We start from the raw sequence: 17,583 nt of genomic DNA, 5'->3' as shown, positions 1-17,583 counted from the left end.
CAAAAGGTACATTTCCATTAGCATCAGTAAATATACTTTCATTAGCATCAGGAGGAACAAACAGAGAATCAGGTTCAAGTTCAAACTCAGGCTGAACCCCAACAAGGCGTGGCATGCTTTCGCAAGGAAAACTGAGATGATAACTGGAAGAACATTAGAGCTTCCAAAGAATTTGTTTTAGCACTAGAACTGAGTTTATAATCCTGATGCAGTGAAATCCATCTCTGTCCCCCCTTTCAGCCACTGAACTGACATCAGAATTACTTGGGAATAGAGGTCATTGAATAGTGGCACCCAAACAGTGCTTAGTTTGCATTTTGCTACTGTTTTTTTTTTAAGTGATCTACTGCATATGACCAGATATCTGTCATCAGATTTCGATCTGTCTTCTTCCTGTCCCAGCCACAGGATATTTTATCATTTGAAAGCTTTGTAGTCTTTCATCTGATTGCGAAAACAGACATACAACCATTACTACTCAGAAATAACAGTTCCTTCACTCATTTGTGTTCTATCCAAGGACTTCACCACATTAAGCTGGGAAGTGTTTGAAAGACACTGCACATGTCTTATTTGTAGTTCAAAAAACCCATGAAGAAACAATACAATATTTAGAATGAAGAACAATTTTAACCAACATAAACTTACCAGTATTACAATGGGAAGTGGGGGTCTGCTTTTGGTTGATGAGATAGTCAAGTTAATTAGGATTGTTGTGTGCTTTCAAGTTGTTTCAGACTTAGGGCAACCCTAAGTCTACAGTTTAGGGTCGGAGCTCGGTAAATGACCTTGGAAGGCCTTGGTTTGGGGACCCCTGCCTATATATTTAATATATTTAATCTTGCATTCTCCTTTAAAGTTTAGCACATCAAAACCTAAGAGATAATTAAAAAAAAACCCTAAAAAGACCAAACCTAGCCTAAATCATGGCTCCCATTCCCAAAAGCTGCCATTAGACAAGGAGGTGAAAACCTACAAGATGAAGTTCTTTTCAAGCAATTGTTTGTTTCTCCATTCTGACCTGTGCCTCTCTCTGGTCCAAATAAATAAATAAATAAATAAATAAATATATCCATGCATTTAATTTGAGAAAGCACATGTTCTTCATTGTTAATTTTCCTGCCAAGTTTGGAAGAATAATAATGTGTTCCAGGAGAGCTGGTTTGATGTGTTCCTTCAAGCTTCACTCATTTTGCAGTTGCATAAAGGGAACACTTCAATATCAAACTGAAACAAGTCCAATTTCATTTTGGCTGTTTCTGCGGAGGAAACAAAAATACCGAGTACTGTTCATACCTATCAAGGATCCTACAGATTTCATCTGTAGCAATTTCTCTGTGTTCAGAGATAATCACCTCAACATATATTCGCCTCTGGAGAACCAATAAATTATATATGATAGGAAACAGACAGAATGGATCACAGCCCTTCTGCATTTTGGCTTCTACAGCAAGGATGGGACTCATATAGATGCTGCTGGAATTCAGATGCCTGCATGGCTAGGCAACAGTGAAGAATGCTGGGAACTCCAGTCTACCAACACCTAGAAGCCTGTGTGATTTTCACCCCTGCATTAAAACAATCAATCTTACCCCAGAAACTCGGAGAACTTCTTATGATAGCTACAGTTAATTTGGGGGTAGGGTATATTTTTTTTGAACTACCTTTAGTATTTATCCCTCTGAAGCAAAAAGCTGGGCAAGCTGGGAAGAGTCAATCCATCACAGCCCATGGAAGGGGAAGCCTGGGGCAGGGAGAGTATAAAATTAGATGCTTTTCTGTTAATGGGTTACATGGAGCCATGTAGAAAAAATAGAGACAGGTTCAGTTAGAACCCGATTGAGGGGCATGGCAGACAGGAAGGATTAAATATTGAGAAGATTACATGTGTTCATGCAATTTAGGAAGAGGGGGGTGGAAATCTTAGCAGAGTTCTGCAGAGCTCAGAAAGTGTGGAAAGACTACAGCAGTGGTTCTCAACCTTTCTAATGCCGTGACCCCTAAATAAAGTTCCTCATGTTGTGCTGACCCCCAACCACATTTTCGTTGCTACTTCATAACAGTAATTTTGCTACTGTTATGAAATGTAATGTAAATGTCTGATATGAAGGATGTATTTCCATGTTAAAAATTGAACATAATTAAAGCATAGTGATTAATCACAAAAACAATATGTTTGGGGGAGTGTGGGCAACGGATGATGGGATGTGAAGTACCTTCAACTGATGCAGCTCTGTGAATTATGGGAGAGATAGTCCACCTACATCCAGAGAACACAGTGAACCCAAATTACTATGGATTTGGACAGAACATGGCACAAATACTCAGTATGCCCAAATCTGAAGACTGGTGGAGTTTGGGGAAAATAGACCTTGGCATTTGGGACTTGTTGGGGTGTTTAGTTCCCCAGCCATCAAAGAGCATTCTGAAATCCAACCACAATTAAATTGGACCAAACTTGAGCTGTGTGGAAGGGGCCTGGGTTATCTGAGGCCCCTTCCATACAGCTGCATAAAATACACACTGAAGTGGATTATCTGGCTGTGTGGACTCAGATAATCCAGTTCAAAGCAGATAATGTGGGATTTCATTCAGCTGTGTGGAAAGGGACTGGGTTGTCTGAGGCCCCTTCCATACAGCTGCATAAAATACACACGGAAGTGGATTATCTGGCTGTGTGGACTCAGATAATCCAGTTCAAAGCAGATAATGTGGGATTTCATTCAGCTGTGTGGAAAAGGACTGGGTTATCTGAGGCCCCTTCCATACAGCTGCATAAAATACACACTGAAGTGGATTATCTGGCTGTGTGGACTCAGATAATCCAGTTCAAAGCAGATAATGTGGGATTTCATTCAGCTGTGTGGAAAGGGACTGGGTTGTCTGAGGCCCCTTCCATACAGCTGCATAAAATACACACTGAAGTGGATTATCTGGCTGTGTGGACTCAGATAATCCAGTTCAAAGCAGATAATGTGGGATTTCATTCAGCTGTGTGGAAAAGGACTGGGTCGTGGTGGGAAGGAGGAGATGCGGAAGAAGGAGACCTCGAATTCGGCCTAATTCGGACCGCCTATCTAAATTAATAACTCCCAACCGGTCTCCTAAGGTAAATTGGTGTAGCCAGGTGAGCGGGCCCTCGGGATTGAAGGTGGTGCTGCTGAACGCCAGATCTGTCAACGGAAAAACGACCTGGATCCAGGACCTAATCCTGGAGGAGCGGGCAGATCTGGCGTGCATTACGGAGACCTGGTTGGATGAAGCTGGAGGGGTAAACCTGACCCAGCTTTGTCCTCCAGGCTTCTCCGTACAGCACCAACCTAGATCCGGAGGACGGGGAGGCGGGGTCGCAGTGATCTATAGAGATTCCATCCATCTGACCAGGAGCCCCATCCCGCAGACCACAAATTTTGAATGCGTCCACCTGAGGGTGGGTGACCGGGACAGAATAGGGATTCTGTTAGTGTACCGTCCACCTCGCTGCACTACAGTCTCCCTGCCTGAGCTAGCGGGGGTGGTCTCGAGCCTGGCGTTGGAGTCCCAACGGCTTCTTGTGCTGGGGGACTTCAACATCCATGCCGAGGCGGCCCCCACAGGAGCGGCTCAGGACTTCATGTCTGCCATGGCAACCATGGGGCTGTCCCAACAAATAACCGGCCCCACCCACTGTGCTGGACACACATTGGACTTGGTTTTCTGTCAGGGATGGGAGCAAGGTGGCGGTGTGGAGGAGTTGTCCATTTCTCCGTTGCCGTGGACTGACCACTTCCTGATCAGATTTAGACTCACTGCGCCCCCCAACCTCCGCAAAGGTGGAGGACCCATTAAGATGGTCCGCCCCAGGAGGCTTATGGATCCGAATGGATTCCTGACGGCTCTTGGGGATTTTCCCGCCACCTCGGCAGGTGATCATGTCGAGGCCTTGGTCGCTCTCTGGAATGGGGAGATGGCCAGGGCAATTGACACGATCGCTCCGGAACGTCCCCTCTCAAGTAACCGAGCTAAACCATCTCCTTGGTTCACTGAGGAGTTGGCAGCGATGAAGCGAAGGAAGAGGGAACTAGAGAGCGTGTGGCGCTCAGACCCAAGCGAGCCAAACCGAGCACGGTTCGTGTCCTTTTTGAGGGCATACGCCGTGGCAATAAAAGCCGCAAAGAAGACTTTCTTTGCGGCTACTATTGCGTCTGCAAAAAACCGTCCGGCGGAGTTGTTTCGGATTGTCAGAGGTCTTTTGACTCCCACCACCTCAGGTGGGAGCCCTGACAATTCGGCCACGCGCTGTGAAGCATTTGCTCGGTTCTTTGCAGACAAAGTCGCTTTGATCCGCTCTGGGCTGGACACCACATTAAATGCAGTCTCTGTGGATGTGACACGAGCGCCTGCTTGTCCTATTTTGTTGGATTCTTTTCAGTTTGTGAAGCCCGAGGATGTGGACAAGATACTTGGAGGAATGAGGCCCACCACGTCCATCCTAGACCCCTGCCCATCCTGGCTTCTGAGGGAGGCCAGAGGGGGATTGGCTGAGTGGGTAACGGTGGTGGTTAATGCCTCCCTTCGGGAAGGCAAGATTCCAGCGAGCCTAAAACAGGCTATTATAAAGCCGCTGTTGAAGAAACCATCACTGGACCCCACTAAATTCGACAACTTTCGGCCTGTTTCCAATCTTCCCTTTTTGGGCAAAGTCATGGAAAGCGTGGTGGCTTCACAACTCCAGGTACTCTTGAGAGACACGGATTATCTGGATCCGGCACAGTCTGGTTTCAGACCGGGACATGGTACCGAGACGGTCTTGGTCGCCTTAGTGGATGATCTGCGCCGGGAGCTAGACAGGGGGAGTGTGTCCCTGTTGGTGCTCCTGGACCTCTCAGCGGCCTTCGATACCGTTGACCACGGTATCCTTCTGGGGCGCCTTGCGGAAGTGGGTCTTGGGGGCACTGCTCTGCAGTGGCTCCAGTCATTTCTGGAAGGCCGTACCCAGAAGGTGTTATTGGGGGACTCCTGTTCAACTCCACAGCCGTTGACCTGTGGGGTTCCTCAGGGTTCTATCCTGTCCCCCATGCTGTTTAATATCTACATGAAGCCGCTGGGTGAGATCATCCGGAGTTTCGGGGTGCGGTGTCATCTGTACGCAGATGATGTCCAGCTCTGTCACTCCTTCCCACCTGCTACTAAGGAGGCTGTCGAAGTCCTGAACCGGTGCCTGGCCGCTGTAATGGTCTGGATGAGGGCGAACAAACTGAAATTAAATCCAGACAAGACAGAGGTACTCCTGGTCAGTCGCAAGGCCGAGCAGGGTATAGGGTTACAGCCTGTGCTGGATGGGGTCGCACTCCCCTTGAAGGCGCAGGTTCGCAGCTTGGGTGTAACCCTGGACTCATCATTGAGCCTGGACCCCCAGGTTTCAGCGGTGACCAGGGGAGCATTTGCACAGCTTCGGCTCGTGCGCCAGCTGCGCCCGTACCTTGGGAAGTCTGACTTGGCCACGGTGGTACATGCTCTGGTCACATCCCGTCTTGACTACTGCAACGCTCTCTACGTGGGGCTGCCCTTAAAGACGGCCCGGAAGCTGCAGCTAGTCCAGCGCGCGGCAGCCATGTTGTTAACAGGAGCAGGACGCAGGGAGCATACAACGCCCTTGCTGTTCCAGCTCCACTGGCTGCCGATTTGCTACCGGGCCCAATTTAAGGTGCTGGTGTTAACCTACAAAGCCCTAAACGGTTCCGGCCCAAAATACCTTGCGAACCGCATCTCGGCCTACGAGCCCACGAGGACCTTGAGATCATCTGGGGAGGCCCTTCTCTCGATCCCGCCTGCCTCACAGGCACGTCTGGCGGGGACGAGAGAGAGGGCCTTCTCGGTGGTGGCCCCCCGGCTGTGGAACTCCCTCCCGGCTGATGTCAAACAGGCCCCCTCCCTCATGGCCTTTCGTAAGGGCCTGAAGACTTGGCTCTTTGAGCAGGCTTTCAACTAAGTGCTATGCTACGGGCAATGACAACCGGATTGAACTACGACGACGAGACTGTCTATGATTCCATAAATATGACGGAGCGGATTTTTAGTATAAGTTGATGTAGGTATTAGAGATGTTAATTGTTGTTTGATTCTTTTGTAAAATGTCTTTTTTGTACTGTACGCCGCCGCGAGTCGCCCTAGGGCTGAGAGCGGCGGCTAACAAATGCAAGAAATAAATAAATAAATAAATTATCTGAGGCCCCTTCCATACAGCTGCATAAAATACACACTGAAGTGGATTATCTGGCTGTGTGGACTCGGATAATCCAGTTCAAAGCATATAATGTGGGATTTCATTCAGCTGTGTGGAAAGGGACTGGGTTATCTGAGGCCCCTTCCATACAGCTGCATAAAATACACACTGAAGTGGATTATCTGGCTGTGTGGACTCGGATAATCCAGTTCAAAGCATATAATGTGGGATTTCATTCAGCTGTGTGGAAAGGGACTGGGTTATCTGAGGCCCCTTCCATACAGCTGCATAAAATACACACTGAAGTGGATTATCTGGCTGTGTGGACTCAGATAATCCAGTTCAAAGCAGATAATGTGGGATTTCATTCAGCTGTGTGGAAAGGGACTGGGTTGTCTGAGGCCCCTTCCATACAGCTGCATAAAATACACACTGAAGTGGATTATCTGGCTGTGTGGACTCAGATAATCCAGTTCAAAGCAGACAATGTGGGATTTCATTCAGCTGTGTGGAAAGGGACTGGGTTGTCTGAGGCCCCTTCCATACAGCTGCATAAAATACACACTGAAGTGGATTATCTGGCTGTGTGGACTCAGATAATCCAGTTCAAAGCATATAATGTGGGATTTCATTCAGCTGTGTGGAAAGGGACTGGGTTGTCTGAGGCCCCTTCCATACAGCTGCATAAAATACACACTGAAGTGGATTATCTGGCTGTGTGGACTCGGATAATCCAGTTCAAAGCATATAATGTGGGATTTCATTCAGCTGTGTGGAAAGGGACTGGGTTATCTGAGGCCCCTTCCATACAGCTGCATAAAATACACACTGAAGTGGATTATCTGGCTGTGTGGACTCAGATAATCCAGTTCAAAGCAGACAATGTGGGATTTCATTCAGCTGTGTGGAAAGGGACTGGGTTGTCTGAGGCCCCTTCCATACAGCTGCATAAAATACACACTGAAGTGGATTATCTGGCTGTGTGGACTCAGATAATCCAGTTCAAAGCAGATAATGTGGGATTTCATTCAGCTGTGTGGAAGGGAACTCTTCAATCAAAGGGCATTCTGAAACCCCAACAGCCATGGAATTGGACTAAACTTGGCACAGAGAACACCCATGAACACAAAGAGAATACTGGGGGCTCTGGGGAAAACAGATCTTGGAGACTGGGAGCCTGTGTTTTCCTTCCTGCCACAGCTATCCCCTGGGAGGCGCCTGCAAACGCTGCTGCAAGAACTCAGGGGCCGTTTGCAGCACGGAGCTTCTCCGTTTGCAGCTTCTCCGTTGGCCTGGGGATGGCTCTCCTCCGCTCCTGGGCCGTCCTACAGGAGCGGCTGCAGCCCAGCACCTGCTCCACGGAGGATGATGCCAAGAAGGTGTGCGGCTGAAAGAAGGGCATCCACTCTCTGCATAGCAACCCAGCTGTCTTTTCCTCCTCTTTCCTTGCCCCTTTCTTTCTCTGCTCTTTCTCCCTGCACACCTTTCCCTCCTTCTCCCTTGCCCCAGACACGTTTATTTTCTTCTTCCTCGCCCTGTGTGCACTTTTTTCTCCCTCTCCCTTGCCATGTGCGTGCCCTTTTCTCCTCCCTCGACCCTCGTTCACCTTTCTTCTCCCTCACCCTGCGTGGACCCTTTTTCCCTTCTCCCTCGCCCCATGTCTGCCTTTCCACCCCCCTTGCCCCCCCGCCTGCCTTTTTTCCTTCTCCCTTACCCTCAGCGTGCCTTTCTCTCCTTCTCTCTCATCTTGTGCGTGCTTTTCCTTTTTTCTCCCTCACTCCGTGGGCACCTTTCTTTCCTTCTCCCTTTCCCTGCATACCCTTTATCTTCCTCTCTCCCTAGCTGGGTTGCTCTGCCGAGAGAGAGAGAGAGCGGAGGAAAGGCCTCCTCTCCCACTTTTCCAGGAGCCATTGGCAGGCAGGGAAGGACTTCCATCAGCCTCCGTCGAGCTGCTGCTGCTGGGTTGCAGCTGCTCCTCTAGGCCTGCAGCAGCAGCTCGACGGTGGAGGTGTTCAGAGGTAGGACGCCGCTGCCTCCGCCGCTCCAGGAAGGCATGCGATTATTGCTGGGCTGGGAAAGGGCTGCCACTATCCCTATCAGGAGTGCCATTGGCATGTGGGTCGACCGCCATTTTGGAGGGGGCGTGGCTAGCCAATGCGGCATGGCGACCCCCAGAAAATGGCCAAACGACCCCCCGGGGGGTCGCGACCCCCAGGTTGAGAACCGCTAGACTACAGGGACTTCATGTTTAACTTACTAGTTACATGATAAATCTTTGCACATTTTATTTTCCACAACTCTGCCTGAATGTTTTTATTTAAACAACGAATAAGGAGGACTGGGTTCCACTTTACCACATTGAGCCAGTGTTCAACATAGTTATTTGTTTAGTAGTGGTCCCCTTGAGGCTTACATACCAGATCCATGAAACAGCAAGATGAATGACAGAAGCTCAGGAACTTGAACTCCACAGAAGTTGCAGTGAAAGAATGGAAGGTCAGATCAAAAAGAAAGTTTTTTGGTTGAAGGTGGGCTGTTAGAAGAGCTTTGTGGGTATTTTGGCCCATTCTTATTTATTTATTATCATTGATTTGCTTCATTTATACCACACCTTTTTCACCCCGCAGCTTACAACTCCGGCAAAATGCAATGCAGCTTAAAACTCTAACAATAAAATATATCCCATTAACTAAAACAATTAAGCAGATAAAACACATAGAAAAATAAGCAGATTAAAACATATAAAGTGCATAATTCCATTTATCCACCATTCTTATTCAGACTGTATCAGAACCTGTATAACTTATTCTTCAAATGCTTGTGTAGTACAGAGTCAGATCTTTAGCTTTCCCCCTGCCCTGAAAACCAGAAGAGATGGGGCCTGCCTGATGTCACTGGGGAGGGATTCTACAACTGAGGGGCCACCACTGAGAAGGCCCTGTCTCTCGTCCCCACCAATTGCACTTGCAAGAGGGGTGGGACTGAGAGCAGGGCCTCCCCAGCTGATCTTAAAGCTCTTGTTGACTCATAAGAGGAGATGCCTTCGAACAGGTAAGTTGGACCAGAATTGTTTAGGGATTTATAGGCAAAAACCAGCACCTTGAATTGGGCTCGGTAGCAGAACGGTAGCCAGTGGAGCTGACACAACAGGAGGGATGTCCTCTCTCTGTATGCCATGCTCTGATGTTTGGTGCAAGCAATATTACTTGTAGACAGGGTTTTCAATATGACTTGCTTAGTAAACTGCTCAATACAATTATAACATTAATAATATCTTATTTATCTACTCAGTCTTTTTCCTGGAGCAGCTTGGAATTCTTCAACGTTTGCTGAATTAAATAAGAGCAATATAATACACAACAGTCGCCATTGTTTTACATATTCTTTGCAATTACCAGACCTACAAGAAACTTCAAATGTTAAAACTATGAAGTCTGAGTTGGGGTGCATCTACATTGAATATTTAATACAGTCTGACACTGCTTTAACTGCCATGGACCAATATTACGGAATCCTGGGTGTTGGTGAAGCACAAGCACTCTTTGGCCGAGAAGGCCTATAACCTTATAAAGCTGCAACTCCAATGGTCCCATAGCATTGAGCCATGGCAGTTAAAGTGGTGTCAAATTGCATTAAATATTCAATGTAGATGCATCCTAAGACAACAAAACACTGTCATATTATTTAAACTCTTGAATCCTTGTAATTTCTTTTCCTTCACTTTGTATTTTAATAGAAAACAATAACACAGATATTGCTTGGGTAAATAATCTCTGAAGCCTTCAGTAACTTGCACAGTAGAATACCCTTGTGACCTGGCACTTCCAAATGTTTACTTTTTAAAGTTCTAAATCTTGAGGCAGGACTAAGAGTCTTCTGTTTAACTTGTCAGTTTGGCTGAAGGAAGAGGAAGCATGGAAGTGGTGTGGGAAATGTTCTCCCTCAGCTAAAACAGTGAAGCACAGTAATGTTCACAGATAAAGGATTGTGGCAATGGATAACGACATTCATTCAAGCTTTCAAGGAAATAGGAGGGAATAGAAAAAAGAAGCAGATGTTCCAGTTTATCTTGGATAAGTCTGTCCTGACAGAGAGTTCGGATTCCTAACACCAGGAGCTTCAGTGTTAAAGCAAGCTTATAGCTGTGTGCTCAAGCCCATTCTTTACATTTCTTAATATAATTCTTCATGGCCTGTTTGAAATCTGTGCAGTTTCCCTTTCTAAAGGCTTGTGTCAGCAGATGAGATCTCCAAAGGAGCCTGTATAACCAGCTTGATTTTGATTACACCTTCTTCTGACAGCAGCGAGAAAGAATATGCAGCGAAGAATGGCTCGCTAGGTAAATTCCCACTTCAAAGGCCTTCAATTTCATGCCATTTAATATTGCTATGAGACAGGTCCATTGCTAAGATACTGGCAGGGGAGGAGAAACAAAAAAGACAGCATTCTGTGACGTGAACATATGTTTGAGAGAATAAATTTCAGTTGTCTTTATATATTTTCCTCAGATATATTTTTCTTAAATTAAACAGAGCACAAGAGAGGTCTCACAGAGCAAAACAATATTTTAACCAGCCAACTATTCTGGTTTTAGCTGCATTCCATTCTGGATTATCTGACAGATAGATATGACAGCACAAAGCACTAATAGCTAGTGTTCCAACCAATGACAGCTAGTTTCATCTTCAACCTCAGGTTTCTCCCTGAAAAGGAGAATAGAATAATGCTTAAAATCTACCTGCTGATCGCTTTTGGCATTACTGATTATTTAACCATTCATCCAGCAGCAAGATATCATGGTACATATCAAATGTGCTCAGGGTACATGTTTGTGCTGCCTAAAAACACTATTCTGACTTGTGAACTCATTGCAAATTAAAAGCCAGTGAACACAGCATTTCATATTTTGGGTCTTCCTGTGTCAGAATTAAGAGCCCAAATTTAACAGCAATAGTGAAGAAGTAAGATTAAAAACATTCCTTATGGAGAAAAATGGAAGTGGCTGAGAATTTAAAAACAAAACAGTAAAATCATAATAAAAGTAAGAATGCATAGCCACAATAAAATCAACATAACATCACTTTTCTTGAAGCAGCAGAAAGCAACAAAATCCCAGCGGAATTAAAAAAGTCTTCAGGAATATTGGGAAAGGAAGGATGAAAAGAAAGCCCATGATGAGCTACTCCACAGAGATGGCCCCCTATCATTGACTCTGTAACATGCAGAGATATCTATAACAACAATTGTGATTGCCCCTATCATTGACCCCAAGAAATTAAACATCCACTGTAAACAGCCAGAGACTAGGGGCCCTTCCACACAGCCCTATATCCCAGAATATAAGGCAGAAAATTCCGTAATATCTGCTTTGAACTGGGTTATCTGTGTCCACACTCTGATAATGCCTAAATATATGTATATGCATTTTTTATTAAAATTTATTTCACTAAACCCATCTGCAGGGCATCCTATCTGCAATTACCCTGAAATAAGCCCTGCTGCATGCCTCTAATAAGTGTGCAGAGAATTGCAGCCTCAGCATTGGTTATGGAGGGTTTATGACACCAAAACAAGCACAAGGGTTATAAGAAGCAGCCCTGGAATCCTAGACAAGGCCCTTTAGCAATCCAAAACAACCATGTGCAAACTTTTGTACTCCAGAGGTTGCAACTTCAATTCCTGACTATGCTAACTGGGCTACATCATTCTACACCAAACATGGGCAAACTCCAGCCCAGTGAGAGTTGAAGTCCCAAACACCTGGAGGGCCAAAGTTTTCTCATGCTTGTTCCACAATGTAGAATGAATGCAGTTTGGCACCACTTTAGCTGCCGTGGCTATGGAATCATGGGAGTGGTAGTTTGGGCACCATCGCCCTTTGGTGGACAGTGGACACTGTAGTGCTACAACTCCCAGGATTCCATAGCATTGAGCCATGGCAGTTAAGATGTTGACAAACTGCAATAATTCTTCAGTGCAGATGCATGCCCTACCTCACGCATGGGCAAACCTTGGCCTTCCAGGTGTTTTGGACTTCAACTCCCACAATTCCTAACATCGGGTTATAAGAAGCAGCCCAGGAATTCTAGTCAAGGTAAATCAAAAACAACAATCTGCAAACTTTGGTACTCCAGAGGCTGCAACTTCAATTCCTGACTATGCTAACTGGGGTGCATCATTCTACAACAGGCACTGGCAAACCTGAACCTTCCAGGTGATTTGGACTTCAACTTCCACCGTTTCTAACTACCTCAGGCCCTTTCCTTTTCCCCCTCAGCCGCTTAAGTCCAAAACACCTGGCCCAGGTTTGCCGCGGCTGAGGGGGGAAAGGAAGGGGCCTGAGGCTTTTAGGAATGGTGGGAGTTGAAGTCCAAGATATCTGGAGGAAGGCCATGTTTGCTGCAGCTGAGGGAGAAAAGAAGGGGCCTGATTAGGAATGGTGGGAGTTGAAGTTTAAAACACCTGGAAACCCTAGGCTTGCTATGGCTGAGGAGGAAAAGGAAGGGTCCTGAAGCTGTTAGGAATGGTGGGAGCTGAAGTCCAAAACATCTGGAAGGCCCAGCTTTGCTGAGGGGTAAAAGGAAGGGGCCTAAGGCTGTTAGGAATGGTGGGAGTTGAAGTCCAAAACACCTGGAAGGCCCAGGTTTGGCCATGCCTAGAGAGAATGAATGCATTTGGGACACCCCATTGAACCTCCATGTCTCACTGCCTCCCAGATCCTGGGGGGCAGTGAGGGCCTGCAAAAACTATAGTTCCCCTGATCCCATAGCACTGAGCTGAGTCAGGGAAAGTGGTGAAACACCCTCTGTGAATCCCACAGATACACTCAACGCCCGTTTTGTGTTGTGGGAGAGAAGAGGGGAAGGGCCATGCTGAGGGGAGAAACGACTGTGAGAAGGAAGGCGAGGGGAAGGAAGTGGGGCAGAGGGGGGAAGGCCTGGGACACACTCACCCCTCGGGAAGGAAGGAAGGTAGGAAGAAGAGGGCCTCCAAGGAGGAGGAGAAGGGGCAACAGCAGCCTCTCCTTGCGGGGCTGCCACCCGGCCTACTTCCGGCCTTTCTTTCTTTCCTCCTCCTCCTCCAGCCAGGTAAGAGGCCGAGGCAGCGCCTCTCGTTCCAGGAAGTCGCCCGCTTCGTCTATGCAAATCTCAGGCGGCGGGGCAGGAAGGAAGGAAGGCCTAGGCCGCGCCTGGGCAAACTTCGGCCCTCCTCCAGCAGTTTTGGACTGCAACTCCCATCATTCCTAACAGCCTAACTATATTCCTCACTATAGCATAGTTAAAGATGTCTCAGACTGGATTAATTCTACAGTAAAGACGCACCCTAACCTCTCTTCACCTTCAAGGCAGCTTTTACCTGAGTGCCTCTGGTTGCTTCTGCACCACCTGACATCCTCCGGGAAGGGGCAGCCCATAATGAAAGGACCATGGCAGTGACATCTCCAGCCCATCCCCTGTTCGGATATCAGCCAGCACGCCAACGCCTTAAATCAAGAAATAGTTTTCTATGATCTACAGAGATACCTGCAGGAAGCAAGCAAGAGTCCAAAATTGGCAGTGCAAAAATCTGGAACCTCAACCCATGGCTGATACCAAATGAGAGATTCCCTCCTGGGCACACCGAAGACTGGGCAACTTGGAACAGACTGTGCTCTGGCATCATGAGATGCAGAGCCAACCTTAAGAAATGGGGCCACAAAGTGGAGTCCACGACATGTAAGTGTGGAGAAGCGCAAACCACAGACCACCAACTACAATGCAGTTAATGCCCTACCACATGCACAATGGAGGGCCTTCTTATAGCAACACCAGAGACACTCCAAGTGACCAGCTACTGGTCAAAGGACATTTAATATAATGCCAAGTTTTTAAACTTTGTGCTTCTTAAATACATTGCAACTGTACCCTCGGTTCACTTCTGACACGATAAATGAACCTGAGTGCCTCCTCTCTCCTGCTCAGTCCACCAAAGGCTACATATACATATATTGGTAAGTAGTTGAATACAGTGATTGAAGATTGGAATCCTTCCCTTATATAAACGCACAATATGTACGTTCGTATTTATGAAGACATTATTCTTAACTGACATCACTGACATGCTATTCTCAACTTTTACAGAAGTAGGAAGCTTAACTGTCAGAAACCTGAGGCCTATTTCTCATGAAATAAAGAGCAAAGAGTGTTGTTATGTAATAATAATAATAATAATAATAATAATAACAACTTTTCCATTGAATAAAGGAAACTACAGGCAGTTCAAGGGCCCGCTGGTGGCGCAGCAGGTTAAACTGCTGAGCTGCTGAACTTGCTGACTGAAAGGTTGGCGGTTCGAATCTGGGGAGTGGGATGAGTTCCTGCTGCTAGCCCCAGCTTCTGCCAATCTAACAGTTCGAAAGCATGTAAATGTGAGTAAATCTATAGGTACCACTTTGGCGGGAAGGTAACGGCGCTCCATGCAGTCATGCCTGCTATATGACCTTGGAGGTGTTTATAGACAACGCCAGCTCTTTGGCTTAGAAATGGAGATGAACACCAACTCCCAGAGTCAGACATGACTAGACTTAATGTCAGGAGAAAACCTTTACCTTTACCTGTTGTTAAAGCCCTTTAAAGTGTTACTGTTGAAGGGGGAACTATGCATTCTCTCAGAGGTTCCCTTCACTTCTGCGCTCAAGGGGGTGGCACAGGGATGGACACACGGACAGACGAGTTGAGTCAAGTGAAGAAGGCTATTCTGCCTTGGTCAGACCACACCTGGAATACTGTGTCCAATTCTGGGCACCACAATTGAAGAGAGATATTGACAAGCTGGAATGTGTTCAGAGGAGGACAACTAAAACGAACAAAGGTCTTGAGAACAAGCCCTATGTGGAGCAGCTTAAAGAACTAGGCATTTTTAACATTCAGAAGAGAAGGCTGAGAAGAGACATGATGGTTATGTATAAATATGTGAGGAGAAGTCATAGGGAGGATGGAGCAAGCTTGTTTTCTGCTGCCCTGGAGACTAGGACACCAAACAATGGTTTCAAACTACAAGAAAGGGGATTCCATCTGAACATTAGGAAGAACTTCCTGACTATGAGAGCCGTTCAGCAGTGGAACTCTCTGCCCCAGAATGTGGTGGAGGCTCCTTCTTTGGAGGCTTTTAAGCAGAGGCTGAGTGGCCATCTGTCAGGGGTGCTTTGAATGCAATTTTCTTGCTTCTTGACAGAGGGTTGGACTGGATAGCCCAACTCCATGATTATATGATAAAATAGCAGGAGGCCCTCCTGTGAGAGAAAACAGGGAATGTGACTTCAAGGCAAGCAGAGAAAACCCCTTGTTAAGTACTGTGGTACCTGTTCCAACTTATATACAAATTCAACTTAAGAACAAACCTACAGAACCTGTCTTGTTTGTAACTTGGGTACTGCCACTATTTTAACTATATCCCTTCCTAAGAGGCAGAGTTGGGGTTTGGGTTCAGTGGGTTTAGAAATATTGAACTCCCTGCAAAAAAATACAAAAGATTAGCTCTTCAAGCTGAGTTCTGAGTTCTACAAGGACAGGATGCATACCTTCTGTTCTGCCAGTCCATAGGGGCCTCCATTAACAAGTCCAAGGATTCATGAAAGAAAAACAAGGCCAACAACTGGAAATGGTTTTCTTCTGTCGGCTGCCAAATTCCTAGAAACATGATCTGGAAAACGTCTGGGAGCGATCAGGGAACCAAGCAGACAGCTGTCAGCTCACTTGGAGACCTTTGCCTGGTGTAATATTCACTTTGGCTGTTAGAGAAAGTGCCAGAGAAAAAGGTGCCAGGTTTCCAAAAAAAGAGAGGAAAGCATGCATAGCTCTGAAATCCAACTTATTTTGTAAGATAAGAGACACAGTACCCCTGACTGCCTCTCCCACTGAAATAGTAATTTGTAGAAGAACAAGCATTTACCACCACTTCCCCGAACTACAAATCCCAGAAGTAACAACTCCGCAAACTATAAACCACAAAGCGAGAGTATGGTGCTGTAATGAAAGTAAAGGCTTAAGTTTATCCCTACTCACCACAGTCCTTAACTAAAGTGCTACCCACTTTGGAAGCAGTGTTATTTCATTTGCCTTGGGTTTTTTTCATTTGTATTTACAAGATTGCATTGCAGAAATAAGGTGTGTGTGAATCAATGGTGTTCTGATCATTAATAGCAATTCTCCCCTTGTAGGGTTGATGAATTTGAAACTCATGGATGACTTTGGGTTCTTCCAGACAGGCCCTATATCCCAGGATCTGATCCCAGGTTTTCTGCTTTAAACTGGATTAAAGCTGGATTAAATTATTTTTGTTGTTACTTTACAACTGTAATTTTGCTACTGTTATGAATCGTCATGTAAATATCAGATCTGCAGGATGTATTTTCATTCACTGGACCAAATTTGGCACAAATACCTGATACGCCCAAATTTGAATTCTGGTGGGGTTGGGGGGGGGGTATTGATTTTGTCATTTTGGAGTTGTAGTTGCTGGGATTTATAGGTCACTTACAATCAAAGAGCTTTCTGAACCCCACCAACAATAGAATTGGGCCAGACTTCCCACACAGAACCCCCATGACCAACAGAAAATACTTATTTTTCTGATGGTCTTTGACAACCTCTCTGACATAACCCCGGCGATCCCCCCCCCCCCCCATGCTGCTGTCAGGAGTTGTAGTTAGGTGGGGCGCCAGCACTCTGGCAAGAAAGAAAGAAAGAAAGAAAGAAATGCTAAAGACTGTGTAAACCTACAAGTGGTGCCAAACTACATTAATTTGATGTATTGTCAAAGACTTTCATGGCCGGAATCACTGGGTTGTTGTAGGTTTTTTTGGGCTATACGGCCATGTTCTAGAGGCATTTTTTCCTGACGTTTCGCCTGCATCTATGGCAAGCATTCTCAGAGGTAGTGAGATCTATTGGAACTAGGAAAGTGGGTTTATATATCTGTGGAAAGACCAGGGTGGGACAAAGAACTCTTGTCTGCTGGAGCTAGGTGTGAATGTGTCAACTGACCACCTTGATTAGCATTTGATGGCCTAGCAGTGCCTGGGGCAATCTTTTGTTGAGAGGTGATTAGATGTGCCTGATTGTTTCCCCTCTGTTGTTTTGCTGTTGTAATTTTTGAGTTTTTTTAATACTGGTAGCCATTTTGAGTTAGTTCTCACAGAGAAGCCTTTCGCACAGGACACAGAACGAAGTGGCTCCTGTAGAAAAGCTTCGTCTTTTACAGCTTGGCCGGGGTTATACAGCCCTACGGCTTGGCCAGGAGACATACAGCCACAGCTTGGCTGAGGGACTCCAGCCGGCCATCACAGCAACCTGAACTCCTTCTTTTTCCCTGGAGGTCTACAAAGCTCTGTTGAGGCA

General features: G+C 46.3%; 1 protein-coding gene across 2 annotated transcripts in view; it reads right to left on the bottom strand.

The window, feature by feature from the left end:
* The window catches only part of TRAF3IP2 (TRAF3 interacting protein 2), a 35,272-nt gene extending 21,720 nt beyond the window's left edge, over positions 1-13,552 (bottom strand). The window contains exon 1 of one of the 2 annotated variants that reach the window (XM_067467066.1): positions 13,528-13,552. The gene's annotated coding sequence lies outside the window, so the exon portion shown is untranslated. Of the gene's footprint in view, positions 1-13,157; positions 13,452-13,527 lie in introns of those variants that run through there. The other variant, XM_060753181.2, reaches the window with a different exon arrangement.
* Between the last annotated feature and the right edge of the window lie 4,031 nt (positions 13,553-17,583).

The sequence above is a fragment of the Anolis sagrei genome, chromosome 1 (assembly GCF_037176765.1).
Source record: "Anolis sagrei isolate rAnoSag1 chromosome 1, rAnoSag1.mat, whole genome shotgun sequence".
Lineage (NCBI taxonomy): Eukaryota > Metazoa > Chordata > Lepidosauria > Squamata > Dactyloidae > Anolis > Anolis sagrei.
Note: the sequence above shows the minus strand (reverse complement) of the source record. Positions and strands in the feature narration are given on the sequence as shown.